The sequence below is a fragment of the Ahaetulla prasina genome, chromosome 1 (genome assembly GCF_028640845.1).
Source record: "Ahaetulla prasina isolate Xishuangbanna chromosome 1, ASM2864084v1, whole genome shotgun sequence".
NCBI lineage: Eukaryota > Metazoa > Chordata > Lepidosauria > Squamata > Colubridae > Ahaetulla > Ahaetulla prasina.
Genome location: NC_080539.1, coordinates 41,041,506 through 41,055,681, shown reverse-complemented (window position 1 = coordinate 41,055,681; position 14,176 = coordinate 41,041,506). Strand labels below are relative to the sequence as shown.

Below are 14,176 nucleotides of genomic sequence, written 5' to 3'. Positions count from 1 at the left end.
ATCATCCGACTTCATGCTATGTCATGCTAGACCATCATTATTGCTCCAACAATTTAGAACATCTTGAGTCATCCATCAATAACATAACTGTGAGCAGGTTTTACATATCTTCAGTTAATGTCTAAAGTTGTATGGGTAGTCAGAGTACAGCGAGCATGTATATGTGTGTGAGAGAGCCAGAGAATATAGTTTCTGTCTGCCATTCTTTAAAGCAACTGCATCTTCCTGGAATTGTAAGGCTGCCACCTAAATGCTGTGATGCACCTTTGTAGAATTGAATCCAAAGCATTTCAAAGTCCTATTAATTTTCCTCCTATCTGCTTCATTCCTTCCTTAATTTACTCTTAACAATTAAAGGAAAAAGAAGTGCCAATTATAACTAGGAGACCAGTTGCAGTTTTCAGAAGAAAGATGAAAGGCATGGAGATGTCAATCAAACCTGTTGAATTTAGCAAGGCTTGCTTTCACATACATTTGCAGTGGATTAGGAATTGAAAGCTGCCTTACATGAAATCAAATCATTGTCCGATCAGTATTCATTTCTAGAGAAACAAATGAGGTATAATCTAATAAAAATGTAAGATATCTAATATAGCTCAGAGATTTCATGGAGTCCACCAGTGATCACATAAGACCCCTTGATGATGAGAATGATGATGATTACATGCCATCGAGGAGTTGTTGACTCCTAGTGACCATATATTCTGTCCCTAACCTGCTTCTTCAGTTCTTCTTACATCACTATTGTTATTGACTCTATCCACCCTGCTGCTGGTTGTCTCCTCTACTCTTTCCTTCCACCTTTCCCAGCATTAGAGCCTTTTCCAGAGCGCTGGCTCTCTGAAGCAGGGTAATATGAACCTGGCTATTTCATCAAGTGAGAACTCTGAGGCGATTTGTTTGAGGGATCCATCCGTTTGTTTACTTGAATGTCTGTCCACAGTATTCTCAGGAATCTTTTTCCAACACCAAAGTTCAAAAACGTCCATCTTATACCGCATCGCCGCAAATCTGTCCCGTTTAGATAGGACAGACAGGAGAAAAGGGCAACTATGTATATACGTGAGAGAGCACCGGCCGGTGAGCTTTTGGGGCGACTGGCGTTGATGCAGGCCCAAGTCACCCGGATGTCACGATTTGGGGCGGGGGTGTGTGTCTCTGTCCAATGCAGAGGACAGATCAGAAAAGCGGCGGAGGATAATCTTCTGCCATCGCGGACGCCTCCGACCAACCCTCTTTCCGTTCTCCCTGCCTTCCCTGCGCTGGACTGCCTGCCCTCGAGGGCCCTTGCGCTGTGCAACAGCGCGCGCGCGCGCCTCCGCGCGCTTGGCGTGCGTGTTTTTGTCTGCGAGGGATCCGCGCGGGCGCGGGCGCGCGGGTGTACGAACGCTCTATCCCCGCCCTCCTCACTCTCTCCTCCTCCCCCCTCCCCTCCGTCAGTGCAGCTGTTGCTGTGCGGGCGGTTATCGGAGGGGGCAGGCCGGCTGACTGGCTGCGGCTCGCCGAGGTCCACTCCCTGTCTCCGCTTCCATCCCTTGCCTGCTCTCGTCTGCTGCGGAGCTGCTCCCCGTCCCCACCGCCAGTGCAGCTGCTTCTCCTCTAACTCGGTCGGTCCGCCTCCCCCCCATTCCGTTTCCCAGCTGCAGCTACCGAGATTACCGCTGCTTCTGCTGCTGCATCGTCACGCACCCATCCCCACCTCCTCCTCCTCTTCCTCCGTCACTGCTGAGAAAGGGAGCGCACCGCATTGCATACAAGGGCGAAGGAGAGCGGATCCTACCCTCCACCCAGCCACCCCCGCCATCACTCCAGACGAGGTAGCTATTTCGCTTCGGGGGTGGGGGGGAGAGATCGGAGGATCTTTTGTGGGGGGGGGGCGGTGCGGAGGGGGCGCGTGCGGATTTCGTCTCGACCTGATCCCTTCGGTGGAGGGTTGCGGGGGGGGGGGGAGAACGGGCGCCGGAGATCAGGGAACGAGGCGCTTGGCGTTGTTGCTTGTGCCAGGGTTTGATGGAGCTGCGGGAGAGGAAAACTGGCCCGAGGGGCTGGTAGTGGCGGCACTGCGGCGTTAGTAAATAGATGGATTCTTTTCTGCAGGGACCCGGGCAGAGATCCGGGAGCTTGCCCTCCCCTTAGCCAGTGCCATCGTGCTGGGGAATTTTTTCTCTACAAAGAAAGCCGTTCCACCATCGCATAGCTGCAAGATGAGGATTGCCCGTCCCATCGTCGTCGTCCCCCTCCCCTGTCCCCCACGCCGCGATCATTGAAACTGAAATCTTGTTTTCTAAAGGGTTCCTGACTGAACTCCTATGAGGATCGGGTGGGCGGGCGGGCGGCAGAGATACTAAGCAAGAAATAAAATGACGTGAAATGGCAACTACAAGTAACCTGGAGGGCTCAGATCAGATGTTCTAACCGTCGGTGGGTTGCAAAAACAGGCGTGGTCAGTCTTCGCCGGTCTCCCCCTTTCCAACCTCTTTGCTGTCCTCCATCTCTTCGCACCAAGTGCTTTGGAGGAGACACTCTCTCTCCTCCTGTCTACTCTCCCCCCCCTTCCTATTAATACATCAACAGGTTTCTGTAAATGGAAATGCTCTATTTGAAAAGAGATTAATACTAACCCCCTTGGTTCCTTTTGGTCATGGTGAGAATAATATAGTGACAGACAGCGGTAATAATCATAAACACTGAACAGTCACCTTCCCAGACCCTCTTCTCTTTTAATAATTGGATTTATTTAATTCTACGGCGACATATTATTTGAAGATACTCTCCCCCACCTTCTTCACTGTTGGCTTCTTCTCCCTTTGGAGACTGTTTATTATTCTCAGAAGTATGAGGGTACATCAGGAGGAGGAGAATATGTATGTGGGAATCAGTGGGGCTGGAAATTATTTTACTGTTTTCATGTTATTTTTTTCATCCATCCACCCTCCCTCCCTCCCTTTCTGTCCAGGGCAGAATGATGCAGCACAATGCAGGAAACACTGATAACTCTTTGCTTTGCTTTCCAGAATACATTTTGCATGAATCGGTGTCCCTTGCGCTTTATCACAGCCCCACCCTAAGGAAGCCTGTCCAATTTTTCCTACCTCTTTTCTTGGCCAGCAAGGACAGGCTGAGCAATGCTTTATTATTGGAAACCTCTTCCAACCCCCTCCCCAATGCAGATATCTCGATAGGGACCCTTGGAATGTTCACTTTTTCCCCCTCCCTTGATTTCCTATATTTCCCACCCCCACCCCCTTGGCAGAGGGGAATAATGGGATTGCGGTCCTGCAGCTCTAATGCAGTTAGGTGGAGTCCAGACTACAGCGAGAACACATTAATCAGATAACTACAAAAGTAGTGGGCATTGGGAGGAGTTCCTTTAGGGATAGTAGGGAGAGATGATGAGAAATGGTGCGACACGTTTCAACTGGACTGGGTGGTTCTCTAGCCTGCTAGATCCAAAGCTGAAGGAGAAATAAAATTAAAGCTGGTTGTCATGGGTAAAAGTCTTCTATATTGGAAAGGAGGTGTCTGGTTAACTTTGCTCTGTTATTTACTTGTCACAGCGCTATTTCTTTCAATAGAAAATGCCAAATGGTGAATGGCTTTATGATTTTTAAATGACATTTTCATAAATATGACCGAAAAGAGTTTTGCTGGACCAGCTAAAAGCCCATCTAGATCCTCATTTTGCTGATCAGTTGCCTAAATAACTCACCACAACCACAATATAAGGGCAATAGCTCTCTGGCTCATGTACCTTAACAACTGGCATATTACCTCTGATATCGTCCTAAAATAAACTTGTTTTAATCATAGTTTGTTGAATAAATGACAGTTGGGTTATCAAGTTAAATCATAAACGGTGGGTTACAAACTGCAATGGCTGGATTTGTACATGATGTTATGCCAAACCCAAATAAATCACGTTATGACTTTGCACAGGGTGGGAACCCATCTAGTATGCAACCATCTTTTGCCTTGTCCAGCATTAATTTTTCACCTGTTGAAAAATTCCAACTTGATAGTCATTTTAATATCTTGCATAAATATTTCCATGTGCTTCCTTATTTTTTTTCAGTTTATTATTTGTAAATAGTTTGTGATGACAGTTGCTTTCAAACTTACAATGATATGTTTTGCATTTTTTACATGTATATGATAACTTCACATTAAATAAGGATCAAAATTTATGAAAAAAATTACACAGTGCATTTTAGCATTTAAAATATCATTGGAGGAATGACTTTGTCTATTATTTTTCATAGCCATTCTGTGGACTAGGGAGAGGAGAAAATTCTATATAACTGAAATAGTCATTGAATTTAGCTTTCAAATAATAGCCTTCAAATGTGATGCTTTTCAAATAAGTTAGAAATTAACTCCCAGAATTTCCTCATCCTTATTTAAAATATCCCTTATTCCAAGAGTTAGTAAGTTTGGTGTTTTAGCTCTTCTTCAGCTTAACTCTGTTTATACATAACATTATCATCAATTCCAGACATTATGATCAATACTGGATGGAAGTTATGGCAACCGAAATACAAATAAATGACACCAGGTTGGAGAAGGTTATTTTAGATATGCTATAGATGGAAAAAACTCTTAAATTTGATTGTTTGGAATATGTTCAAATGAGGACGCCTGCATTTTTGTGGATTAAACATGCATGTTTTGTTTTTATTGTGAGATTGTTCAGTATCATAAATAATAAATGCACAAGACAGTTCAGGAAATGGGAAAAACAAAGAGTAGCCACTTATGATTTTTTTTTTTTTTGATATTTGACATAGATAATCCTTAAAAGACTGAGAGGTAGTAATGGCTATCATTGATTGAATGCTGTGATTGTTGGAATCAATGAGTCTGAGGAGATACCTATTTCCTGAAGCAGGAAGAAGTGACCTACCTCCATTATGTCTTTTCCCTGAACTTTGTAAGGGCTTTTGGTCACTGCGGTAGATAAAACCCTGTGCTGTATTGATTTGTTATCTTGCTCAGTGTGGCAGTCCTTTCTTGATATGCAGTGGTCATGGTTTCTCTATTAAAAGTTGATACAAAACATCAGATTACAGTTCTGGTGCTCTTAATTAGTTTTTTGTTAGCACAGTATATCATGTGATCTCATATGGATCTCGGAAATAAAGGCTACATAGATTTAAAAATGGCTTAGGTTGAGATGTGATGTGTGATTTTAATTTAAGGAATGGCTTCAACATTACTGTATCATTGGGTATATCAAACATTTTGTTTAAGAAATGTTTAAGGTGCAAATTCCCACCTGAGAAAAACACTTGTATCTACTGTGATGCCTCAAGGGTGAGAGAGCCAACCCTGTGGTGTCAGTAGCAGTTACCAAGGATTGTCAGTGTTTGCCTTAAGAAAAAAAAGATTGGAGAATTAATAAGTAGAGCAGAACATAGTCACAAAGCTTTTCCTGTGCTGTTCCATTTCAGATGGAAAAATTGCATTTTGCAAGCTTTGTTGTGCTTTAAGCAGAAGAAAAGCTGATTTGAACTAATTTCTGACATATTTGTTTCAAACAAATATATAAATGCACACACAAAAGGGGATCCACAAGGGAGTGTAAAGAAGGTCAAGATGGTGACTGCAACTGTGCAGTTGAAGCCTTACCCTTTTATTCCTGTGTTATTTATTAGCTGGCTTAAAGTGGTATGAGCCAAGAAACTTACATTATTTAATTTTGCTTAATTGGGTTGCATGTATTCACTGGGTCCAACATCAACGAAACAATCAGGAGCTAAGGGCCAAGATTGCAAAAATGGTCTTTGTGATAAAAATAGATGACATTCAGCTTGCAAATTTGCAATCTTGGGCACCTTCTTGATGAAATGGCATAATTTTGAGTTGATCACATATTCTTTTAACTTTGGAATCTGAATCTAGTATAGTAACTCTGTTTGGAGTTCATGTTCAGAGAAATAATTTTTCTAAGTTTGGGGAATGAAGTACTGTCACTTCACACATCTTATCTCAGTCATTTTTACAACCACCCTGTAAAGCAAACCAGCCTTTTTAATGCCTTTCTGCAATGCAAAAAGATTTAACCATAGTTCCAAGTGCAAGCTTGCTTTCCCATAGGATTGCTATCTGGCACTAGAGGGCTACTTGATTTGTTTTCCTTCCAGACTTCACTAGATCCTACATTACCGGGATTTGCAATGGCAAGTAGACCATTTTAATTGCCTACAGTGCTACAGGAGAGCACGTTCCGAAGTGTTAGAGAAATTTAAAATGACAACTATTGAATCAGTGACAGCCTTGTTAACAGCAAGGAAGTTTTGAAGGAGGGACATTGTAATATAGAGCTTGTTGTTATAATCCCTATAATAGACATAGCTTTGCAAATGCCTCTAAACTTTTATGCATTTATTAAAATGTGCAATTTATTTTCACTTATTTTTGGTAGTAGCTGGAAATGTGTATTTAAATTTTTTCTTTTTTTGATGAATGTATGAAATTAAAATACTGAACTATGTTGGGCAAACTTGCAGACCATATACAGTTTTAAAATAGCTTTATTTTATGGCTACCCTTTTATTTATTTATTTATTTTATTTGTCACAACAGTATATATAAGCATAAGCATGAAATAACTATACAATATATAAGCATATATATAAACGTAAGTATTCAATAACTATAGTAATTGGATATAATAGAGGGAAACAATAGGACAGGAACGGTAGGCCCACTTGTGCTCTTATGCACGCCCCTTGCAGACCTCTTAGGAATGGGGTGAGGTCAATAGTAGATAGTTTTTGGTTAAAGCTTTGGGGATTTTGGGAAGAGACCACAGAATCAGGTAGTGTGTTCCAAGTATTAACAACTCTGTTACTGAAGTCATATTTTCTGCAATCAAGATTGGAGCAGTTAACATTTGAAATAACTGTTGAAATTTAGCATTATGCTGAAGATTGGCTGCACAATTTTTTGTTCCTTTGGGTGATTATCATAAAGAAAAGACTTTAAATATAAAAACTAACCTAGTCTCCCACAGAAGAAAACAAATAAACAACTTGGGAAAACAGAAAATCCTGATCCCATCTACTTTTAGGATACAGACCTAATCATTTCAGTACTTTTTGGTACTTTGAAAATTTGAATTTTTAAAAAATTATGTTTTAAATACTTTCAAATGTTTTGATGGAATGAATTCACTCACTGTAGCCTTCGGCCCCAAACAAACTACCCTATGAAAAGGCACAGCCTCCAATTAGTGAAAATCAACATTGTGTTCAACAAAAGTCTCCAACTTCATTTATTGCTTGATTGCAACCAGTAAACTGAATGTTCATATGATCTGCAAATGATATTGTGATTTCAGGATCAGGAGGATTTGGTAATCATTGACTGTTTTCTTCTGGGAACCTTATGAGAAAGCCACTTTCCCTTGCTGATTTGTTTGGAAAATCGCTTAATGAGGTTATGGAAAATTCAGCGGAAGACCCAGGAGTGACACAGCATACATACTTTATCTCATTCTCTTTCCCACAGGCACAGAGAAGAATTAAGATTTACAACACAGACATTCATTCAAATATCTACCCCTCCTTGGTGACCAGCCTTTGCACTTTTAGGAGGAATAATCTAATGATTCTTTAGAGCTTAAATTCTCTACTCTTATTGTAGAAGGATTTGTTTAAAGTGACAAAATTGTTGAAAAAAATCCCCAGTTCTAATCAGAAAAAATTAATCTCAAAATAATCCACAATCCAAATTATGGAGATTGCCATGTGGTGTATTTCAACATCCATATCAGCAACTTGAAGCCCTTGAGGTATACTGAGACTTCAACTTTCAGAGTTCTGTAACCGCAGTTAACATGGATTGCACTAGGATGTGGAAAGTTGATCTACAAAGACTTTTGTCTGCATCTACCGTAACATATGTCTACCTATGGAATAGAATTCCTTAATAGAATAGAATAGAATAGAATAGAATTTTATTGGCCAAGTGTGATTGGACACACAAGGAATTTGTCTTGGTGCATATGCTCTCAGTGTACATAAAAGAAAAGATACGTTCATCAAGGTACAACATTTACAACACAATTGATGATCAATATATCAATATAAATCATAAGGATTGCCAGCAACAAGTTATAGTCATACAGTCATAAGTGGAAAGATATTGGTGATGGGAACTATGAAACGATTAATAGTAGTGCAGATTCAGTAAATAGTCTGACAGTGTTGAGGGAATTATTTGTTTAGCAGAGTGATGGCCTTCGGGAAAAAACTGTTCTTGTGTCTAGTTGTTCTGGTGTGCAGTGCTCTATAGCGTCGTTTTGAGGGTAGGAGTTGAAACAGTTTATGTCCAGGATGCGAGGGATCTGCAAATATTTTCACGGCCCTCTTCTTGATTCGTGCAGTATACAGGTCCTCAATGGAAGGCAAGTTGGTAGCAATTATTTTTTCTGCAGTTCTAATTATCCTCTGAAGTCTGTGTTTTTCTTGTTGGGTTGCAGAACCAAACCAGACAGTTATAGAGGTGCAAATGACAGACTCAATAATTCCTCTGTAGAATTGGATCAAATTCCTCTGTAGAATTGGATCAATAATTCCTCTGTAGAATTGGATCAAGAATTCATTGGTGAAATGTGGGATATTTAATTTATTTGTATGCCTCCTTTATTATTTTTACAAATAACTCAAGGGATGAACATATCCAATATAACTTCTTTTTATTTTCCCGTCAGTAACAATCCTCTGAGGTGGGTTGGGCTGAGAGAGAGTGTGACTGACCCAAAGTCATCAATGGAATCATTTAGAAACCTTAAGGTTATATCAGGAAGCAGGGTAGAAAACCACTGATTTGCTCCATGGTCCTAAATTCCTTCTTCTCTTACATATTTCTGTGTAATATTCTTTACTGTCAGAATGCTTGCTCTTGAATAACTCTTATTCACATTCATAGGTCAGGAAATGATGCAGTTTGCCAAAATGAAATTTAATCTGGGTCTGAATAGGACACTTAATCCAGCATATCAAGTGATATTGTGAAAGCCAGAATATTTTTCCCTTGTTACATAATTCCACAGAAGATTTTATGGCAGTTCCAGGTGCTGTTAGTTAAATGGAAATGAATTTCCATTTTCAAAGGCAATGGTATAGACAATCAGAATATGACACCATGAAACAAATGAAAGACAGTTTTTTCATATCATAGTAAAAGTTTCAAAATCGCTTGGAATGGGAAGGAAAATAATAGTTATGGGATGAAATAGGAATTTTTTTTTGCTCTTAATTTAACCACCTAATTTTATCTACATACATCTACATCCTAATAGAACCTAGCAAGCTGCCTTATGCCATTTTTCTTATTTTATCATCTTCTTAGATGTGTGGGACTATAACACCTTGGTCTGTCTTTCTTAACTTCAAGAACTTTAAGATGTGTGGACTTCAACTTCAACTCTGCTGGCTACAAATTGGTCCAAGGTATCTTAAAATTCCTAAGACTGAGAAATACTGACCTTAGTCATGGTTTCAGACAAAGCAAATCTACGCTGATACACAGTAGATTCTCTGGAGACTTGGGCAGAAAACTTCGCATCACTTGTTCCCTGGAGATGCCAGGGATTTAATTAGCAGAAATCTCAGGCAGACCCACAAAGAATATACCACTAAGGCAAGCTCTCAAAAATGCTTCCGCTTACTTTAGGAGAGCCATATTTGTAGCTTACTCTTTCTTAAAATTTAATTCAAGAACACCCAAACTCGTGTTTACATCATATTCTTTATATAAAACCTGCAAAACATTTGTTTGTGACAGTGAAATTACAGCGTGGCTATATAATAACAGCGCTTCAATCAGCTACTCTATACTATAAACTGCAGGTTATTCATGAGTGTTCTGTGTTTTACAATATGTCCCACAACTCACTGGCATAGCAATTCAGTGAGTTAGATGCACATGAAACTCATTCCACAAGACAGTTCAGTGCAGAACAATATTTCTCAATCAGTTTTCCTTGTGAAAACGTCCTCAGGGCTGCAGGGTGTGATCTGCCAATCTTCATTCCACTTTTGCTGCAAAATAGCCAATGGAAATTTATTTTTAATTTTGAAATGGTAAAATAACAAGGGGCCTACTATATATATTATTTCTCACAAACTACCCCCTCCCCCAAGACTTACATAACCCATATGAGAGTTTCAAAAATCTTGATGGCCAGTGGATTGTGACAAATATTTAAAAAATATTTTTGTTTTATTTTTTAAAATGTAATAAATATTTAAAATATTTTACTTAATATATTTTATTTGCATCCCTATTGATTTTACATAACCCTAGTAAATTACCTCTAGTCCTTATTACAGGGATAGGGAACTGTGACCCTTTTATAATCTGTAAATTTCAACTCCCAGAATTCTTAAGCCATGGCTGTCTTATAGCAGTGGTCACCAACAGGTGGTCCGTGGGAAAATTTTGGTGGTCCGCAGAAAAATTATTTGCATTTTTATGTTGCACTAAATCAGGGGTCCTCAAACTACGGCCCCCAGATCTGAGGAACTGGAAGCATCGCAGCGAGACTGGCTGGAAAGTAGCAGGCTCCAATGAGCCTTGCAAAAATCCAGCCAGACAAACCGCTGTTGGGGGGTCTTCGGACCAGATCCATCTTTAGGGGTGGTGAAGAAGGAGAGGCACCTTGGACAACCAAGAGGAACAGGCAAGTTTCTCAGAGGTTGGAGGAAACTCTTTAATCTGGTGGTGGAGGCGGCAGCCATTATGACCGTCATGGATCTGAGGCAACCAGAATAAGATTTGTGCAGGTGCAGTGTTTTGGACGGAGTATTGGTACCAAGTGATTGGCCAACTTACAGGTAAAAAAGAAGTATTTTAAAAAAAATTAAAAGAAGTCATGGTGAGGAAAAAGCAGCTAATTGGTGTTGGGGAATGTTAATGAAGGGAGAAGAACAAAATGGAAGCTAAAGCACTACAGCCCAGAACGGAGCTTGTTATTTGGATTGGAAATTGGATTTGGAGATATTAAAATTATTATAAGAAAACAAAACCTGAAAGAAAATATTTTCTGAACAAATTTGAACATAATCTTAAAAGTTTTGAACTTTGAAGGAAGAATAAAGAAAAATTCAAAATAGAAAAGCCTTGTAAAGGAAATTTTTCAATTGGATTTGAAATTGGATTTGAAATGGGAAATTGGGATATTTAAAATTATGAAGAGAAAGAACAAACTTGAAAAATATTTGATAATCGGATTTAATACACAAATTGGATATTTTGCGACTTTGTTGATTTGAAACTTGTGGACTGGAGAGAGACATCTGCTGGCAGGAAAAAAAGCACTACAGTGAACAATTTGATATCTGGAAAAAATTACAGTGACCTTGAGCTACAAGAGCTGTGAGAAGTTTGAAGGAGGATTTATTTTCTTTTAAGCTGTTTGATCCTGACAACCAAAGGAGGTAGAAAATAATAAAACTGTAAATTAGAGTTAAAAACAAACCAGAACGTCAAAATGTGGCAGGAGCTAATTGAGATGGTTAAAATGATGTGTGTATCATTTAATCTTGATAGAAAACAAGAAACTGTGTCAGAACATATTCAATTGGATAAAGTGGCTAAGAATGAGGAACAAGAAAACAGTACTGAAGATAAAGACATTGCTGATGAAAAATTAAATGATTACATTGGGAGTAATAATGAAAAAAGAAGGGATAGGAGGAAACAACCTACAGAAAGAAGCAAACTAAGGGAAGAAAAGGAAAGGGGAAAAGGCTAGAGGAAAATATTTTTAATGATTACACTGGGATTAACAGTGGCAAAAATAGAGAGGATAGGATGAAGCAAAAGAGAAAAGAAAAGGGGAAGGGATTAGGCACAAAAAAGTTTAATGATTACACTGAGATCAACAGTGGTGAAATAAGAAAAGTAAGAGGAATAAATCAGATGGGAACTTAGGGCAAACTAGACGAGTAAAGGATTTAAAAGTCAAAGGAAGGATACAGAAGAAAAGATGTAATAATTATAAAAAGAAAAAAAAGAAAATGAGAGAATGGGATAAAGGGATAAAGGGAGGAAAATTTTAAAAGGTGGATTGCTGGATGGACCAAGAGAAAATGGTTAAAAGGAATAATTAATGGAAAGAAGGAAGGGTAATATGATATATACCTATAGTTATAAGTGAACTGTATTTCACTTATACTGTGTAATATGAATGGTAGAATGGCGAAAAACAAGGAAAGGAGAATACGTTATATACTTATAGAATTAAATGAATTGTATTAATATCAATATTGTAAAAATTGAATTATGACATAAATGGTGAAATACAAAAGGAATGATAGAAGGTTAATATGATGTTATGTATTTAGAAGGGTTAAGATATGGAACTTCAAATGAAATTGAAATTGAATAAGATATTAATAGAAATTAATAAAAAGAAGATGATTAAGAGATTAAGATAATGTTTGTATTTGAAAAGGTGGTGTGAAAACAAAACTGAAGAAATATATTGTTTTGGTAAAATGGTAAAATGATTAATAGGAAATAAGAAATGATAAATTGGTCCACCATAGAAAATAATTGACATTAAGAGATAAATGTGAAATATCAAGCTATAATAATAAAAAAATAGAAACTAAGGATGAAATGACTATGTTTAAATTAAAGGGTTTCAATAGAAAAAGGAAATAAGAGGAAACGAATAGATGATATTTTACAAATGTGATTTTGAGAAATGTATGTGATAAATGGAGAAATAAGATAATGAAAAAGAAGGGATAGGAGGAAACAACCTACAGAAAGAAGCAAACTAAGGAAGAAAAGGAAAGGGAAAAGGCTAGAGGAAAATATTTTAATGATTACACTGGGATTAACAGTGGCAAAAATAGAGAGGATAGGATGAAGCAAAAGAGAAAAGAAAAGGGGAAGGATTAGGCACAAAAAGTTTAATAATTACACTGAGATCAACAGTGGTGAAATAAGAAAAGTAAGAGGAATAAATCAGATGGGAACTTAGGGCAAACTAGACGAGTAAAGGATTTAAAAGTCAAAGGAAGGATACAGAAGAAAAGATGTAATAATTATAAAAAGAAAAAAAAGAAAATGAGAGAATGGGATAAAGGGATAAAGGGAGGAAAATTTTAAAAGGTGGATTGCTGGATGGACCAAGAGAAAATGGTTAAAAGGAATAATTAATGGAAAGAAGGAAGGGTAATATGATATATACCTATAGTTATAAGTGAACTGTATTTCACTTATACTGTGTAATATGAATGGTAGAATGGCGAAAAACAAGGGAAAGGAGAATACGTTATATACTTATAGAATTAAATGAATTGTATTAATATCAATATTGTAAAAATTGAATTATGACATAAATGGTGAAATACAAAAGGAATGATAGAAGGGTTAATATGATGTTATGTATTTAGAAGGGGTTAAGATATGGAACTTCAAATGAAATTGAAATTGAATGAGATATTAATAGAAATTAATAAAAAGAAGATGATTAAGAGATTAAGATAATGTTTGTATTTGAAAAAGGTGGTGTGAAAAACAAAACTGAAGAAATATATTGTTTTTGGTAAAATGGTAAAATGATTAATAGGAAAATAAGAAATGATAAATTGGTCCACCATAGAAAATAATTGACATTAAGAGATAAATGTGAAATATCAAGCTATAATAATAAAAAAAATAGAAACTAAGGATGAAAATTACTATGTTTAAATTAAAGGGTTTCAATAGAAAAAAGGAAATAAGAGGAAACGAATAGATGATATTTTACAAATGTGATTTTGAGAAATGTATGTGATAAATGAAGAAATAAGATAATGAAAAGAAATAAGATTAAGATTGGAGGTTAGGGCGGATGGTAATATTGATTATAAATTAAATATTAAGTAGAGATGAAAAATTTAAAAAAGTGAATATTATGGCAGAAAGTGAAATATATAAATTATATTTGGGAAGTACTTATGTTATAAGCTGTAAATTTTGATTCGGTTATTTTCAGTCTCATTAAATTTAATGACAGGAACAGAGATCTATCCATTTATCAATAAGGCTCTTCAGTGATTTGATTTGATTTGATTCCAAAAGCATGCTTTGGAGCACATGAGAGAAGAAACAATATCATCCCTTTGTAATTTTTAAAGCATCCATCTCTTTTCCAGGTTTTGCCATATGATTC

The 14,176-nt window shown here is 37.5% G+C and overlaps 1 protein-coding gene across 1 annotated transcript in view; it reads left to right on the top strand.

The window, feature by feature from the left end:
- The first annotated feature begins 1,444 nt into the window (after positions 1–1,444).
- Positions 1,445–14,176, top strand: part of SPTBN1 (spectrin beta, non-erythrocytic 1) — a 192,886-nt gene continuing 180,154 nt past the window's right edge. Inside the window, exon 1 of the mRNA XM_058164940.1 lies at positions 1,445–1,817. The gene's annotated coding sequence lies outside the window, so the exon portion shown is untranslated. The remainder of the gene's footprint in view (positions 1,818–14,176) is intronic.